Consider the following 17,499-nt stretch of genomic DNA (forward strand, 5'->3'; position numbering starts at 1 on the left):
GTATATTTCTAAATCAAAGCATCATTAGTGTAATACGTCTACCAGCTGTAAAATTTCTGGAGTGAAAAAAACAATGTAAGAGCTCAAAACAGAAAAAACACTGAAAAAGGGAGGGTTAATTGTTCCAAATGGGCTCTTCTAGGAATACGGAGTTGAAAAAAAGCCAAAACCAAAAAACCAGCATTGTATTAATATTTTATTTTTAATCAGAGATTAATTGGGTTTGGATTAAGTACATTTTGATTCCAGTATTCCACTCTGATTTTTTAAAATGTATAGTTCACCTTTATTTACTTAATAATACATGTTTTCCTGTATATAGTTCATGGGATTGACAGTGGGATAATGACTCATTCGAGTCTCTGTCTTTTTTCTAAGAGTAAATGACAGTTGTTAAACTGTCTTAGGATCTTTGCTATCTACAGGCAAAGAGCCCTCTACAAAATTAAGTGGAATGATAAGATTTTGCCCCAAAGAACTGAATACTCAGGTAAACAGGAGCAAGAGTTCTAGTATCATTGTGTTGATAGCAGTCAATGAAGAGCTGGCTAATTAAAAAAAAAAAAAAAAAAATTGCAAATTGAATAGGCTTTAAGGACTGATCTAAAGACCACAGGAAAGGACAGTGGATGCTTGTTAAGAGGGGCTTTGCCCCAGTGAAGGGGTTTGAAGATAAGGGGGAAGGAAAGGAATAAAACTAATTTTGGTGCTGTGGGAAGCCAAACGACCCAATAGCGATTTCAACCGCTCCTTGATCTACTTTGAAATATTCAAAGCGAGTGGCCTTTACCACTTTCTTCCAAGGTGTGGTTTAACAACCGAACTGATGTAATACCTTACAGCTGCAAGGGGGAAGATCTCACTTCCTCCTGTCGTCTTCTGAGGTCCTCTTCTCACCCTTGTGCCTGCTCTGCTGTTCGGTGACTCCCAGCTGAGTCAACTCAACTCACCTCAACTCACTAACCTTCAGAAAACTATCCAGTCTTTTTGGCAGGTTAGTGAATCACATTTTGGTTTGAAAAATACCAAAGCCGGTAAATGGTGGAGCCTGGGCCTGAAGGAAGGGGTAGGAGGAGGGAATGGGGTTTTCTGTTTTCAGCAATGCTGATTAGCTGCATCGATATTATCCCAAAAGACTGCTTTGCTGCCAGAACTCCATAAACCACAGTTCTGCAGCCTGTGACGCCTCACACTGACGATTTCTTCCTGACTCAGTTTCCAGTTCGAAACTTAGCCTATGGCATTACCATTAATAAGAAAAGAGACGCATTTTTCACTTTCTGTTGTATTTAGAGCTTTACAGGGTCAAAAAATAAAAGGCTTGGGTTTGGTTTTGCCTAGACCAAAGCGCTTGTCTTAGAGCACAGTAATACATAATAGTTAATCTAACTGTAAAATCTGAAGTGGAGAGCCAGCACTTGTAATTCTACTACCAAGTAATTAGGTGATGTCAGCACACTCACACCCTGGGTTAATCTAGCCTCGTTTACCCTATAATAACATAACAGTGCCTTCCCTTCACCCCATTTTTTCAGTGGCACAGGTAGCTTGCTCTGTGTATGTTACATCAAACATTAAAGCTAATCTTTTTTTTTCCTTTTTTTTTTTTTTTTTGGTGAGGGGGAGCAGTGAGAGAGATAGATATGACAAACATGCTGACATGTGGGAGAGTGACAGGGCACTTTATCTTATACATAGCTTCAACAGGTAAACTCCCAGAATGTAAACATTTCAAGATGAGACACATAGAGTAGGTACACAAACAAGACTTTTTTTTCCTTTCCAGATTAAATAGAAATAAATTGGAGATATACTGAGCTATGGGATACATTTGAAAATCCTAGTCTGGACATTAAACAAACATTTGTAATGCTGAACCCCAGGATAAACAGCAAATATTTTGTGTTCTTTAGCAAATATTTGCAGAATTACACAATTACGGGTAATCAAAGAAACTGGAAACAGGGAGCATGATTCCAAAAGGATGCAAAACTCTAGGATATAGCTCTAATTAAACATTCTTGTGTGCTGCTTCTTGTGGAACAGCATTGGTGATCCACCTGGTCCTGTCATTAGTGTTTCCCAGTGGCTTGGGAACCTTTGGGGTCTCCAGCTATGGCTGTCGAAGCAGGGAACCCAGAGAACAAGTGTATGAGAACCCTGAGAGGTGGGCAGCTGGCAGGAGACCAGCTTTTGAGTATTTGCTGCTTTACTTTCAAACATTCTGAATTTTGTCTGCCAGTTTCTAGAGACAAATGTAGCAGCAGGTTGAATGTTACCTCAAGCCATAAACAGGAGGTAAAAAGGGAGAAAGGAAGGGAATTAACATATGCAAAATTAATAATAATTAAAAAAAAAGAGGGAAGCCCTTTAAAATAACTCAGTTAAAAACTAAACATCTGGTGACACTAGTACGCAGAAAAGCAGACTTCAAAAGGCCTGCTGGTACTCGTAGAAGTCCTTGCTGTTGCCTTTTTTAAACCACATATCCAGATTCTTATTCTGGCTCTCACTGCATTTGAAGCGAGTGAAATGATCTGAGAAAAGAAGGTTTCTTCATGTATTTTTTTAACTGGCAAGATATGATGAATATGGCAAATGTTATAGGAAAACTTTGGAAAACATGCTGGATTTCCTTCCAGCTCTGAATGCAACAATTTTTATTTCTTGCAGGTTCACCATCAAATTATTTCCATGAGGTTTCCAGAAATGAATGAAGCATTTCAGTCACAGTTTCACTAGAGAGAGACAGGTCTAGCTGCACAAGGATCTGTCATGTGCAATTTTGTTTACTTCTGCCTGTTTGCTAACCTCCAGCTTCAGTGAGTCACGGTATTTTTACTACCATGGTATCCATTCCATAGGCTTTAACACGCTCCTCCACTTAATTATTAACAAAGTCCAAAGGTATCCACCCCTCTCCCACACAGATCTTCCAGCTAAACACAGCTCCGTAACCTCTTCTTATTTAAAATTGTTCTTTATGGTTTGGATAAATACAGTGTTAGTGGTTGAGGCTTTCATGTTGCTGAAATGACGTTCTTCCCCAGTTCTCCAAGCTCGGAAAGCTTTCAATGTTACGGCTCCTGCTGTTGCTTACATTCCTCGTGTCCAAACAACCAGGACTTGTCCACGCTCCAGTCCTGCAGACATCTTCTGGTTTTGCTCCTCGTCATCCAGTTGAAAATCACTTTCTTTTCTAGGATTCCCTATAGTTGCCTTCTAACCAAAAGAAGCCCTTTACTCCCTTTCCTTATCCCTCAGATCACTTGCTACACTCATCTTCTCCGTTTCTTTGGTGAGGCTTGACTGTGGTTTGATGCCAGGCTGACTTCAGAGGTAATGAAGACGGAAGGAGCTCAGCCAGCGCTCCTTCATCACAGCACACCACCTCTCCAGGACATGGGGGGGGGGGGCTCTGCCGTGAATTAGATCAGGAAATAATTTTTATTTCCCACTGCTTTTATTATTTTCCAGCTGCACAGGTCCCCTGATCTGGTTCACAGCATGGCCCTGCAAAGAGCTGGAGCTGGGAAAACTGAGGGGTAGTGCAGTACTGCATGAGGGCAAAAAAAGGTGGAACTGGGTGTTGGGATGCTTCTGAGGCCACAGGATCAGAAAACTGTGGCCTTTCTGCTACTGGCCTGAGATCAGCCTTCCCTTACTTTCTAGCAAGTAACAAAGTAACAAACTTGTTAATATGTCAGTAAATCTGCATGTGTTTTCAGAGCTCATCTGACCTTCTCTCCTGTTTACTTTTTCTGTCATTTAATGTCCTGTTTGCAAATTGTTCTATCAAACACTAAACAATTTTAGAAGTACAGTCATGCTTTAAAAATATCTAGCTAGGACTTAGTTCTGAGCCGTTCATGTTCACACAGCAAAGCTGACCAGTGTAAAGAATAGTGAGAAATACTTGAACGAGAACATGGATGGACAAAGTGTGAGGGAAAGCCTGGTACCTGAAAAGCATCAGCCTGACTATATGTGTGTTGCTTTGGTTTAAAAATCTGAGTTGTAGATACACAATTGATTGAGCAAAGAGCCCAGAAATTAAATATATGATTGTTCTTCATAAAAGGCAGTTCAAGTGTATGCTCAATATATCAGTTGTGAATACTGGAAAAGACTGGGTGTAGCACAGTGAGTGTTAGTCATGGCCTGGAAACAGGGTAGGAAAACAATTTAAGCTGAATAGTTACTCAGCTAATTGCTTTGAGTAAGTCTCAGATTTACACACCCTAGAACCCAAACTCAAAAATTTTACTTGATTGTATGAGACAAATGCTTGCCCTTTCTCTGGGGGTGGGTGGGGGAAATCTCAGGGACTTTCTAAAACTGCATTTGCAGTAGTACAAGCAAAGAGGAAAAGAAACTGCTTACATTAAGGATCTTGGATGACTGCAAAACTGTGATTAGATGAGCTCTGGAAAAAGCACTGGAGTGGATATGAAGTACCAGTGCCGCCCGGTGCGTATCCTACCTGCTTGCCACGTGCTACCACTCTGAAAGCGGCACGCGACCTGTACTTTCCCTTTAATTGCCTCAGTTAAAAAAAAAAAAAAAAAACCACAAAAAAACCACCAAACCAGCTTAGCTTTAAACTCACCTTCAAAAGCTACCGGACTTTGCACCAAAACAAATATACATGCACATGATTCATACCGACTCTCCTTGGGTGCTCCGGCAATAACACAACTTTTAAAATCACTGCACCTACTTGCTAAATAAACGTGCTTACACCTTTGGTGCATGAAGAACATGCATACGTAGTAGGTAGGCAAGCATAAGTTCCAACTGCAGTTTTAATTTCCACACTTGGACTGAATTATTTACAAAGATATGAAATCACAGCAAGCTGACATTTACATGGTAATTCCTTCTTGAAATCTGCATAAAACATGAGCAAAGGCTGAGAAACTACTGAGGCTTAGATTAAGGCTACAACTAAATCCAGACAAGAATATGTAAGTATTGATTGAAGTATGCTGGGAGAATTTACCAGTTACAGTGTAAGCTAATCTAGGCATGTAGGGGAATACATACATACTGCAGAGGTGTATAGGAGGACACATTTAAAAGAAAACCAAGCAGAAGTTGCTAATAATTGTATTAAGAAACACGATCCACCATATGTTCATTCTTGCTTCTGTGTTCCAATATGTTGTGCTAATGTACAGGCTCCTCAGGGAAAGGGCAGATTTTCTGCATGATTATTAAAGGATAGTAGAGAGAGCATGGGGTATTACAGGAAAGTAGGGCTGGGATTTGGAAGCAGACGTCAGAGAGGGGTACAGAGTTGACGTAAATAGTAAAGAGAATCAAGAGGGATGGTAAAAGATAGCTTTAGCTGGAGAGGGGGAAGAATGAAAGCCAAAAGAGATGTTGCAATAGTCAGCTAATGAATAAGATATGAATCATAGTTACAGTGGTGATGACAGGTTTTAAAGATGTGGTCCAAGAAGAGAATTTCAGTGAGACAAATAAAACACTGAATGTGAAATTGAGATTGGAGGAAAAGGGGCAACATTCATTAAGCCAACGGAGAAGAATAAGGAAGAAGTGAAAAGACTGGATAAGAAAAGACACTCTTTGAAATAGGAAACATTGAAATGGTATTCAGTTCAAAGGACTGGAAATGCAGGGATCAATAAATTGAATTAAGCAATTAAATTAAGAATTAATTAAATTAAGAGTACAACTATTTCCAAGGATAATAGGAAAAAAACTTGCATATAGGAGGAAATTGTTATCCCTTTAATCACACATCATGGCAAGTACCATGTGCATCAAAGGAAGGAAGGAGCAAAAAAAAACCTAGCAAGAGAATAACAAAACTTCTCCCTAGTTCAAGATACCAAGCAGTGATTTGTTTTCTAAAGTTGTGTAATTTTATTATACTAAAATATAATATATACTAAGTCTAACTAATTTTATAGCAGTTCTCAGAGACTAAAAGACCCATAAATAAATCTGCTAAATCCTGCTGAATAATACAGTGTCCAGTACAAAAAGAAATGTATAGAAAAGGAATCTTACACTGGAGGAAGAAACAATTCAGATGAGAAGGTAGGGGGGATTTGGGAAAGAGTTTTAAGAGCAATTGCTTATTCCCATATACTGTTTTCAAGTTGACAGTTTCCCCTATGGTTCCTCCACATCCTGCAGAAGGCTCAAGTGTGGGCTCCCCCTCAGAAAAAAGCTTTGGGCCGTACTGTTTTCCCCCTTTCTTTCAGTTCACCCTTAATATGTGCATCCTGCATTTCTGTAAGAAAGGTGCTTCCTCACTGCTAATAGTTTTTCTTTAAATAACTTTTTTATTAAAATGGAGAAATGAAACAGATTGACAGTAATAATGACTGGCAGGGGGAGAGAACTGTCACATAAAAAAATGTTAATTCAACAATTCTCAGCATTGCTGCCAATCATATAGCTACCCATAGCAATTGACAGCAGCAGCATAAAAAGAATATCAGTTATTAGAGAAATTCTAAACATTTTGAGTTAAGAAGGGTTAATTAGTAAGTTTAAAGCACCATCATCTTACATGCAACTGTTCTTAGTCTTTTTGATACAGGAAGAGACGTATGGACAACTGGAATGTTTGATCTTGACACTCTGACAAATAATTAATTATTTCACTAGTAAGTAAACAGTAATGAGTAAAATAACTTTCAAATATGGATAGAAATTATCTGAATGACTGAGTTCATATCTTACATTGATGGGATGGCATGGTAAACACCTCTAACAAAAATTAAATATAAGTAACAACTTTAATCACTTATTATGTTGGGAAATAAAATCTCAGCTTAGATTAAAAAAAAAATAAATCCAATGTCTAAATAGTTTTGTGGAACATTAGACTTGTGTACACCTGTAACTTGCATCTTGGTTCCATCCAAAACCTGTCATATTAAAATGAGGTCGCTGAGCCTCATATGATTTATCTTAAAACGTTTTCATTTATCATCTTTAGTGTTAGTGCTTTGTTCTAATCCAGGAGAGAGATGCCCATCTAAAAACAACAAACCCTCAAAACCAACCTGCCCTAAAAACAGCAACAAAGCACAGTAGCACAGACGATTCCGAAACAAGACTGCTGTACTGGGACAGAGCTTCGTAATGAAAGGTCAGGATGGGTAAATCTCACAGGTCTCCTCTGTTTCACCGGTTTGCTTGGTGGTGGGGTTTTTTTCAAGGAAGTTGATTTGGTGAGAGAGAACTGCTCTTTTAACAATAATTTGCATAGTGTGTATGCACGTAACCCATGTATTAACTTAAATCAGATGTAATCATCTCCTGTTCATTATCACATGAGACTTTTGGCTTTGACTTATTTTGACCAGGCACAAATGAGCAGGATTCAGCATACACAAAATTGTATGCAAAAAGTCTTAAATTACACTCAAATAGTTTTCTACACTTCTGTTAGTGACCTCTGTTCATAAAACTTGTTGTCTTGTGATGGTCCAGCCACATCTATTCTTTAAAGAAGAGTAATTAAACAATATTAAAATAAACTTCATTTAGTACATGCTAGTTCAGTAAAACTTCAGTAGTCACATGAAAAGAAACAGAACCATACATATGCTATTTCAGCTTATAAAATGCTGGCTACAATGCTTGGTCTCTGCAGTTCCTATTCAAATAAATACCTAAATGGGAAGGCTCTATTTCACTTATTATATCAACTATGTCAGGGAAGTCTTTCATGATGACCCAGCAAAAACGAGGTACACTGTCTGTTAAAAATCTCTATTGTCAGATCAGCAAGGGAAACCACAGCAAATATTTGAGTATGAGGCCATCCCACTTCCTGCGTTTTACCCGTAGTTGGAGGAGGTGGTGAAGGCGTTCCAAATTTTTGCTGGTATAGTCCATTTCCCAGACTTCTGAATGAGTCTGTGCCGACTTGGATCTGCTCATCTGCTTCCACAGAATTGTTAGGAGAGACTCTGTATCTGGCCTTTAAATAAACGGAAAAGCATTTTTGTTATGCAAGTGAAAACATTTTGTGACAGAAATGCTGCGCATGACCATGGAGACCTCTGACAAAGCCAGCTGGCTACTGGAAAGATGGAAAATCAACGACTGCACAAGTCTGGCTGCTTGTTTCACAACTGTCGAGCTGTTAGGCAATAGTAGTATAGTTATTGCATATTAATAGAATATAACACTAATTAAAGCTTATTCCAGCTAAAAGCCTAGCAAATAATCTAATTTCTGATTTCTAAAAGCTTGCACATTTAAATAGCTAATGGATGTTTACGATATTTAGCATGTTATTAAGATTTGAACTGCGATACAAATTTACGCAATCCAGTCAGTAATCTACACTTAAAGAGTGCTTTTGGTACAATAAGAATCAGTATGGTCTCCCATAAAATAATATTTTAAATGCAGAATACATTCTCCTCCTTTAGTACAGATGCCTTCTGCAACACCAGCCATTTTTATGGACAAAACATATGCAACTTCTTTAGAAGAAAATACTTCCAAAATAGGGATTAAGAGAGCTCTTCTCCATGTCTAGGATAACACAGTCCTCTTCGCTGATCACGCTGTAGATGGGGGTTGCTATGAGTTTGGTTATCAGCAAGTGTGGGATGGGGAACCCACAGCTCGTAAACAGGAAACAGCCCACAACTCATTTTAAATTCCAATAAATATTTTGTGTTTTTACTGTGCCTTTGGGACAGCGTTAGTGTGTGAGCCAGGAAAAGATGTATGAAACATCTATTTGCCCCTCAGAAAAGCTAGCTGAGCTCAACAACTGGGATAAAGCCTAGACACCCTGGCACGCCTCTCACTGGCAACAGCAAAGCCCTGGTGTGGTGAATCCCTCAAAATTCCCAAGGCAAAAGCCCGCAACCATACCAAGATCTTACTTTTGAGAATCGTACTGCACGGCTTGTACAACGTCACCTCAGGGACTAGCAATACAAGTTAGCATGCAAACAGACCTCCTAAATCCAGTCTGAAACTTAGAAAACTCAGACCCGTGGAAATTCCAAGACAAGTGTCCTCACTCTCCACAACTTCCTTGCAAAACAAGAGGGGAAACAGTTTTAAGAGCTGATCACATACGCAAAGAAAACCAATATATATATGTAACTGCACAGATGATTGTTCTGCTTGTGTATATTTCAGGGGGAAAAAGTAAAGAGAAGGAAGGGAAGTGAGGAAGGGAGGAAGCAAACCAAACTGAATGAAAAACTCATCTGCTCAGATAACATCTTTGATGGAAATAGTCTCTGATCCTTATTACCAGTTGAGGTTTGTTACACACAGACTGTGGGGAAACATAGTTGTTAAAATTAGGAATTAACTTACTAAATCAACTGCTCCTTGTGGCATTGGGTGTTGGCCCAGCTTGGGACAGACCTTTGAGGAGCACTGATGGTTAAGTTGGGCTGTGACCAGAACCAGCTTGAAATAGTCTGAAAAAGCCTTAAATAAATGTGAGGGCTTTTGTTAGCTTTTATTTTCTGCAGTTAATACTGCCTTTTATTGGTTGGTATTGAGGCATGCCTTCTGATTGTTTTTTAAGCCTCTACCGTTACTGTTGTTCCTGTAGGGAGTGCTCTGGTGTCCAGGTCCATGTGCTTAAGCCAAGTTTATGAGGAATTTATGGGATTAAATATGGTGCTCACTGCAGTAGTGGCCAAGCCTCCAGGACATTGCTCTCCTTCCTTCCCTTCTGGGCCTGTGTTTCTGTTTTCTGAACTGCCACAAACTCTGTTTCCATTGAGTAAAAATAAGCAGAAGCTGCATGTGCGTACTTGGTAGCTGTAAAATAACTTCCCATTGGAAACATCTGAAATGAGTCATGTTTTCTCCTCCTGGCACCTAAGTTATTTACTACTCAGGTCAGTAATAAAGTGCCTTTTTTTCCTCCAAATGGAGTGAGAATGTGAAAGTGAAAATGCAATTCTATGATTAAAAAAAACTAGTGATATCTTCTGTACAGAGATGACCACAATCACGAGGATCATCAAGAAATGTAATATAGATGAAGCTGTCAAATAGCAGAAATCGAGTGCGGGGGAGAAGCTGATCGCCTTTTAAACCCACTGTATTTATGCTCCTGGTTACCCTTCCAAGATGTAAGAGTCTGAGGAAGCCAAAGCCCTTTACAAAGCCTTGTTCAGGGGTTTGCTGGGGTTTATTCAGGATTTCGGGCTTGGCTTTGTAGCCGTGACCCGCGGTTACTTTCTAAATACGACAAAGCTTTTCTTAGCGGGCCGCCTTAAAGGAGAAGTCCCTGCACGGCTCCTCCGCACCTCCCCTGAGGGCGAGGGCACGGCCGCTCGCCCTCCCGCAGCCTGTCCCGGCCGCAGCCCCGCCGCTCACGGGAGGCGAGCGCAGACTTTGCCCCTCGGCAGGCAGGCAGGCAGACAGGCAGGCAGCCGGCCCGCCCCTCCGCTCGGCGGGGCTTTATTCGCCCTTGACGGAAAGTCTCACCGCCTCAGACTCGCCTCTCCCTCCCCGCCGCCGGTTCCGGGCTCCTTCCGCGCGCGCCGCCGGTAAGCCACCGGGGCGCGCGGAGGGGCCGGGGGCGGGAAGGGGAAAGGAGGGTGCGGGGGGGTGTGGGGGGGGAAGATGAGGTGGAGGAGCGCGCGTGCCCCCGCGCTGTGCCCTGCCCGACGTAGGTCTCTCCTCGCGCAGCCAATCGCGCGCGGCCATTGCGGGAGGTGTGTGCCACGACCTCACTTCCGGTACCTGTCACCCTGCCGCCCAGAGTCAGTCAGGCGCAGGATCGGGGTACTTCTGCCCTCCTCCGACCCCCCCCCCCCCGACCCCCGCCCCGCCGGGCTGACAGCGCCGGGCGGCTGTTGCCGGTGGCCGAGGCTGGCGGCGAGAGGGTGCTCGCGCGCCGGCAGCGGCGGTTGGGAGGCGTTGGGCGCGCGTGTGCCGAGAGCCGGGCGTCCCGCGGGACCGAAGGCTGATCGCGGCCGGGGACGTGGCGGTGCCTGCCCTACTCGACCCGGCCCCGGCCCGCTGCGCCCATGGGTACCGAGCGGCCGCGGGCGGCCGCGCCTCTCCGCCTGCCTGGGGGCCGGCAGTAATGCACGGTATTGCCTTAGGGGCGCTCCCCCCTTCCCGTCCCCTGCGGTGCAGAGGCTGCCTGCATCCCGGCTGGGGCTCCCGCGGCTGAGGGGAAGGGGGGCACGGGGAGGGGGCGGAGGCGGTAGGAGCGCGGGTGGGTGACGCCCCCGCCTCGCTAACACAGTGGCGTTTTTGCTAATGAGTTGTCCTTTCTTCTCCCCCTTCTATCTCTTTATTATTTATTTATTTATTTATTTATCTACCTCGTCGCCGCGTTTTGAAGCCCTCTGCGAAACTCCGGTGGTGGCAAAAGCGAGTAGAAGGAGTTAGCCGGCCTGGAGAGATGCTTTAGCTGTTCCTGCTGCTGCGCTCGGGCTTCGCGCCAGCTGCCCGCCGTGCGGGGACCGCGGTAGGCGGCAGCCCGTGGTCAAGGGGGCTAAAGGACGAGCGAGAACCGGCTCTGGTGGAGGCTGGCGTTTGTACGTAAAGCGCGATCTTGGAAACTTTGTGGGGACACTTCAGGGTGCTGGGAGGCGGGAAACAGAGGACAATGACAATGTCCTGTCATGTAAGGTGCTGTTTTGCAATTGTCATGTCTCTTAAATGCAGCACGTTTGAATTGTCCTTAACTTGGTTTGAGAAATGAACTTGGGCAGTAGGCAGAAAATATGTGCTTGGAGGTTACCTCTATTGGCTTGGCTTGGTCAGGCAGGTATTGCTTTTACCTGTCCGTTGATCAGAGGAGACTCCTGTATCACTTAGAGCGAGGAGTAGGTCACTGGAAGCTCCCTCTGTATTTGCTTTTGTGGTTTCATGAGAAAAACATGTTCTTGAGTGTCCCTATGGGGCTGTCCACTTGCTTTCTGAAAAGTAAGTGAAAAAGCATTCAAAATAGAAAGGAGTGCTAAAACGTATTGCCTTGTATTCATATTAAGATTAGCACAGGCTCACTGACACAAGTAGCTGTTCCTAAGCTCTCTGGTGGAAGGAGTACAAGATTTGTCAGACAGGATTATCTGGAATCGTGATGTTTGGCACTTTGGTGGCTTTGGATGTCTTAGTAGTACTGCACAAGCAAAGATACTGCATAAGTTTTGTTGGGAAGGAAAGTTTTAATCAAATTGTACTTGTATCATAGAACATGCACAGATTTTGTTATTGGCATCTGACACTGATTACTGGGTTGAAATTTGCATGGTCTTTGCAGATAGCAAAATTGATAAGCTATAAAAAATGTTTCCTTTATAAATTCTGAATCACTGACTTAATATTGAGGCTACCTGGTCTCATGCTGAAACTGACAGCAGTTGTGGTGCATGTGATGTGGTCACAAGTCTGCTCAAAGCTAAACCAGTATCATAACCTTTGTTATTTGGCATGAGCTATCAAGCAGCCATTGGCTCTTAGTTACTCTTAGTGGCAACTTTTTGGATTCTAAGTAGCACATTGTAGTGTTTCAGAAAGATGAGAGTGTGTGCAGACCTTATCAGAGGTTTGTAGAACTGCGTAGCCAGCATGCTCTCTTTCTTTTCCCATGTTTGGAAGGAACGCTTGGCATAGTCCAAAAAAAAAGTTCTTATCAATCTGCTGATGCCTTATATTGAGTCTCATCCTCTGCAATCAGGTGGCATAGAGAGTTTTGGCTACCTATGATAAACCTGTTCTGAAACCCTTGTGGTTTTCTCACTTGCTTTTCAGTAGTTCTTTAATGTCTTTATTTTGTATTCATAACCCACAATACTGTAGTCCTCTTAAAGGGTATTATGAATTTTAAACTATGGCAAAAGGGTTGTATTTCAGTTGTGATTTTTGTATCGTTATGCTTTTAGTATTTTATGTCTTGAGTGTTATAAAAATATTAGAGAAGATAATGTCCTACATTAGTAGAAGAGTAGGATACATGGCCTAGGATATTTATCTTGTTCTAGAAAATAGATTATAGTGCTCACTGTTAACCCAAAGTAGTCAAGGAGGGCCATGTAAATTTTCCTAGTATTTTTTTAGAAGAACTTATTACTTCAAAATTGGAAATAGCACTTTTTGTCTCATTACTGTGCTTTAGCTTACCTGCTGAGATTTGAGTTCTGTTTCTCTTGCAAATGGCATATTTGTTGGAAGGGGGGGGGTGGGGAAGAAAAAAACATACTTGTCTTAGAAAATAAATAAAGTGGAATTCATATTTATTATAAGTACAGACATATTTTCTTACAGCATTTTTTAATTTTAAAATTTTTAATTTAATCTGACTTGTTTTGCAAAATCTCCCTGAATCATTAATTTGTTTGGTTTTTTTTAGTTGAGTGGACAGGGGAGTCTATTTAGTCAAAGCATTATTAATTTTTATAGCTATGTATGCTTTTAAAAAAAATAAATTAACAGGCCTTGTATATAAAATAAAAATCTCTACCTTTGGGGCCAATTGCAAAGACGTCTTGTGGGGCATGTGTGTGCGTGCAACTCAGAAACCATAACTATGCTAACAGTTTGTCAGCGTAGAGACTTGGATGTTTGTGAGAATGCTCTTTATGAGTAAAAGTATTTTGCTTTGTAACAGATAATTAAAATAGCACAAGGCTTTCACCATAGTGATCTTAATTGAGCACTTTTGAATTTTTTTAGTATGAAGAAAAAAGATCAGAATTATACTGGGATATTGCAGTCATATACCCTAGTAAGCTAGATGTCACTGTAGTCCTGCTGTACAACTAGGTGTTGTATTAAAAGCCTCAGTCACTTAAAAATAATTTTAGCCCAAGTGAAATGACAGTGGGTTTTTTTCTGAAGCAACATAAAGAAATCTAAAAAAGCATTATATTACATGATATCAATATCAAATTAGAATAGTAAGCTTTGGGAAATTTTGTTGATTTTTTTTTTTTTTTTTTAAAGAAAGAATGTCAACAGCTTTTAATTAATGAAGATCCACTTGTTATCACCAGTGTGCACATGAAATGGGAACAGATTCTGGAAAACAACTTCTGTTTCAACCTTGTAAGATGCTGCATGAAGTGGTGAGTACATATGTGGTCTGGGAGCTGTTTTAGCATTGTTTTTCAACAACTAGAGAAGAAAACATATTTGAGGTAGAATTTCTGTAAAGGGTGATTAATGTATAGTAAACTGACAAGGAGAGAAATCTGAACAAGTAGTGCAAACATATAGTTGATAAATGGAAAGTACTAGCACAGTCAGAGGAACAAAGTAAAATTTCATTATGTTCCAGTATCTAGTGCTGCGTTAGACTTATATGTAAAAGTTGTGTAAAGGCATTATCCAGTAGAATTCTGAATTCTTAATACTTTAGAAGTAGAGTGCTCAGCATTTCACAGGGCCAGGTGTGTAAAATTAAATATTGAATGACTTTTTATGAAGTAGGATGCTGAATATTCACTGAATGAAAAAGTACTTATCCAGTAAGGTTGGGCTCTAAATCATCACTGTCCTCAAAATAAAACTAAAATACCTCAGTCTTTAAGATTGAGGTATTTGGCATGTTTTAAAAACATTGAATTGATGTGAACAGATTGTTGTGTGGCCAGATTGCATGTGGCATTGAGATGTTGCCAAATCTGATTCCACTTCCTCATACCAGTTCTAATAGTTTCTGCTTATGAAACAATATTTATTTATAAGTACATTGCATGTGTCTTTTAAGTATTCAGGAAATATAATTTCTGTGTCCAGTGAAGGGCTTCTCTGCACGGATTAATACAATGGGTAAAATACAATTCATTGGTATTCTAATCCTGATTTAGGCTTAATTGTTACATGACTGGTTTGTGTGGTTGATTGCTGTGTTTTAAAATGCTGTAAGCATAGGCTGTAGAAACTTCTTTTATTTTGCAGATTGAAAGACAAGAACTACCAAACAGGCATATTTTGTTCTGTGGTACTATATTAATCTAAATTTATTGTTTTAAGTTCAAGTTCTCTCATGCCTGTGGAAACACTAACAGTATGAGTTCGATTTGCAAGTGTTTGGCAAATTACCTATCCCTTTCTAGAAATACTGATATACTATCATGGATTTAAAAAAAAAAATATAAACAAAAAGATTATTCACTTAATCTTTCCAAATAATAAAACAAATTTGTTCATAAGTGTGTCTGCCTCGAGGAACTCAGAGTAGCTAGCAGCTACTGAAGTTGTAAGATTCTTTGGCATTTGATTCCAGGCAGCTGAAATACATGTGAAAGTGAGTTAGTCCAATATTTTTGTATTTCATATTTTCGTATCTCATTAGTCCATTTTCAGTTTGTTGATAAGTACGTAAAAGGAAACCAGAGCTGCTGTTCTATGTGTAAATTAACTGCTGGTTGAGTAACTTCTTATTCATCTATGAGTGTATAAAATCCTGGAGCTGAGAGCATTTATTTATGTGAATAGTTTAGAGTTTCATGTATTTTGCATGGAAAAATGATACCACAATCTGTCCTAATGTTATTTAGCTTTAACAAAAAAAAATGGATCATTTGAAACTATTCTGCAGCCTATGATTAAGGTTTGGAGGCAGGGCTTACTGTCTTTTGTATGTATCCATGCATCCAGCACAGTTATGCTATCTGAGTAAGGTCTATTATCTGCATATAGACTTGTATTGCCATTCATTTTTTGTTACGCAGAGTGCTACATGCCTGTTTTGTTTTAAATAATTATTACTGGCAATGATTGATATAACAATTCACAGAAGAAAACACTGAATTTAAACTGGAACATGAGTGTTCAGATGGTAAGAACAACTTTTGTCTGTTTGCAAAATCTATTTGAAAGTGAAGACTTGAATCACTGTTGACAGTTCCTAGCCTCCTGTTAGTGTTACTGCTTCGGCAATAATGTTATTAAGTACACTGTATTGGAATCACGGTGCAGGCGCATATTAAACAAAACAAAACCTTCTTGCATCTTTATTCAACATGTGTGGAAAATGTTCCCTAGAGTAGTAAGGCTGAAAAATATAATATGGAACCATTTGGATTTGAGGGGGAGGAAGAGGGACAAGGTGGATGTTGTATCAAGAGACTGCTTTTGGAGAATATTGGACATTGAAGTTCACTCAGCAAAGTTGAAAATGGTTAAGTGTGGTTTTTTAAATCTTTTTTCTTCATCTTTAGGTAAACATTCAATTTGGAGTAAGTGTGCTGCATTGTGAGGGGGTTTTGAGTGTATTTTTTTGTCAGTGTAAGATGCTGTATGGATGCGGCTTTATTATAAGAGAGCTACGTAAATGGGAGAATGTTCTGTCTGTGGTTGTTTCTGACCAGTTGGTTGTTGGAAATTTTGTTCTGTGAGCATAAGGTAGACTTATGTTGTTGTGCTGTATATATGTGAAATTTAAAAATGGAGTAATGTGTTTATTCATATGCCACATAGCTGCCCACAGAGGAGAGCACATACGAAATTTGAACTGGTTTTTTACCTCTGAAATTAATTCTTTTATTTATGTATATATAAAATTTATTTATTCTTATCCACCTCAGGACAAAAGACTGTTGTGTGCAGTTAAGCAGGCCAGTCTGATTAGAAGCAAATCAAGTGGCAGCTTTAGTATATATGTAACTAAGAGAGAAGCAGCAGCTGTACATTTTGTGTACTGTGCTTCCATAGAGATGTAACTGTACATAAATAGGCCAATATTTTCAAACAGCTGTCAAATGTTTAGCTTAAATGTATGTTTTGGGCACCTGATTTCCAGCATACTGAGCTCCCATAATTCTAACCAAATTTACAAGGAGTTGCATTTTCTCGAGATTAGAAATCCTGTAACAAATCCTGTGGAAATGTAATAGTGATTATCCTTTAAGAATGTAGAATTGTTCCGTTTGCAGCTATCATTTGTTTTATTTCTCTTCTACATGGCATGCATGTGTACATACATTCATATGGATGAACACATAAATATTAAAAAAAAAAAAAAAAGGATAGGATGTCCCCTCTCTGTGGTGTTCCTCGTAGTCTGCAAATATGAGGCTTACAGCGTGAGGTGTGGTTACACAGCATGGACTGATCTGATCTAGCAACTGTTGTTGAAGATCAGTCAGGCTTCCTCTTCATGCTTCTTTCCTTTGCTACCATCCGTGTGTTTCTGTCCTTCCTTTTTGCTGCCCCTTAGTGAGTCTGTTCAGCTATCTCTAGCTATTTATGTTTTTCCTGTGTTACATTTCTACTGGCTTAATATGATGAATTGTTTCACTGAGGCTGTATTTACACTAGGGAATAAAATATGCCAGAGACTGTTCTCTGGACCTGGAACAGAGTGGTCAGGATTGCACACACATAACAGTCTTCCTCCCGAAACAGCATGGTTGCATCCAGACCGCCAGTGGAGACCAGTTTGCTGCTCTGCATTTGCTGTCCCCTTAACCATGGTTGGGCATTTTTCTGGAAGAGTGCCAAGCTGGTATGGGCCAAAATGGTGTCAGAGAGGACGCTAACAGCATGGCTCGAGCT

At 40.4% G+C, this 17,499-nt stretch overlaps 1 protein-coding gene and 1 long non-coding RNA gene across 6 annotated transcripts in view; both read left to right on the forward strand.

Annotated features, from left to right (window-relative positions):
• Window positions 1–881: 881 nt before the first annotated feature.
• On the forward strand, window positions 882–7,117 carry LOC129214929 (uncharacterized). The gene is made up of 4 exons (XR_008579858.1): window positions 882–994; window positions 2,674–2,822; window positions 6,564–6,644; window positions 7,004–7,117. It is a non-coding gene; the product is annotated as an uncharacterized LOC129214929 (long non-coding RNA).
• A 4,274-nt stretch (window positions 7,118–11,391) lies between these two features.
• PPARA (peroxisome proliferator activated receptor alpha) overlaps window positions 11,392–17,499 on the forward strand; it is a 43,165-nt gene continuing 37,057 nt past the window's right edge. For 2 of the 5 annotated variants that reach the window (XM_054846105.1, XM_054846204.1), the window contains exons 1-2: window positions 11,392–11,531; window positions 13,946–14,063. The gene's annotated coding sequence lies outside the window, so the exon portion shown is untranslated. Of the gene's footprint in view, window positions 11,532–13,941; window positions 14,064–15,674; window positions 15,782–17,499 lie in introns of all 5 variants that reach the window. The other 3 variants (XM_054845945.1, XM_054846024.1, XM_054846297.1) reach the window with 2 other exon arrangements.

Source organism: Grus americana, chromosome 1 (assembly GCF_028858705.1).
Source record: "Grus americana isolate bGruAme1 chromosome 1, bGruAme1.mat, whole genome shotgun sequence".
Classification (NCBI taxonomy): Eukaryota; Metazoa; Chordata; class Aves; order Gruiformes; family Gruidae; genus Grus; species Grus americana.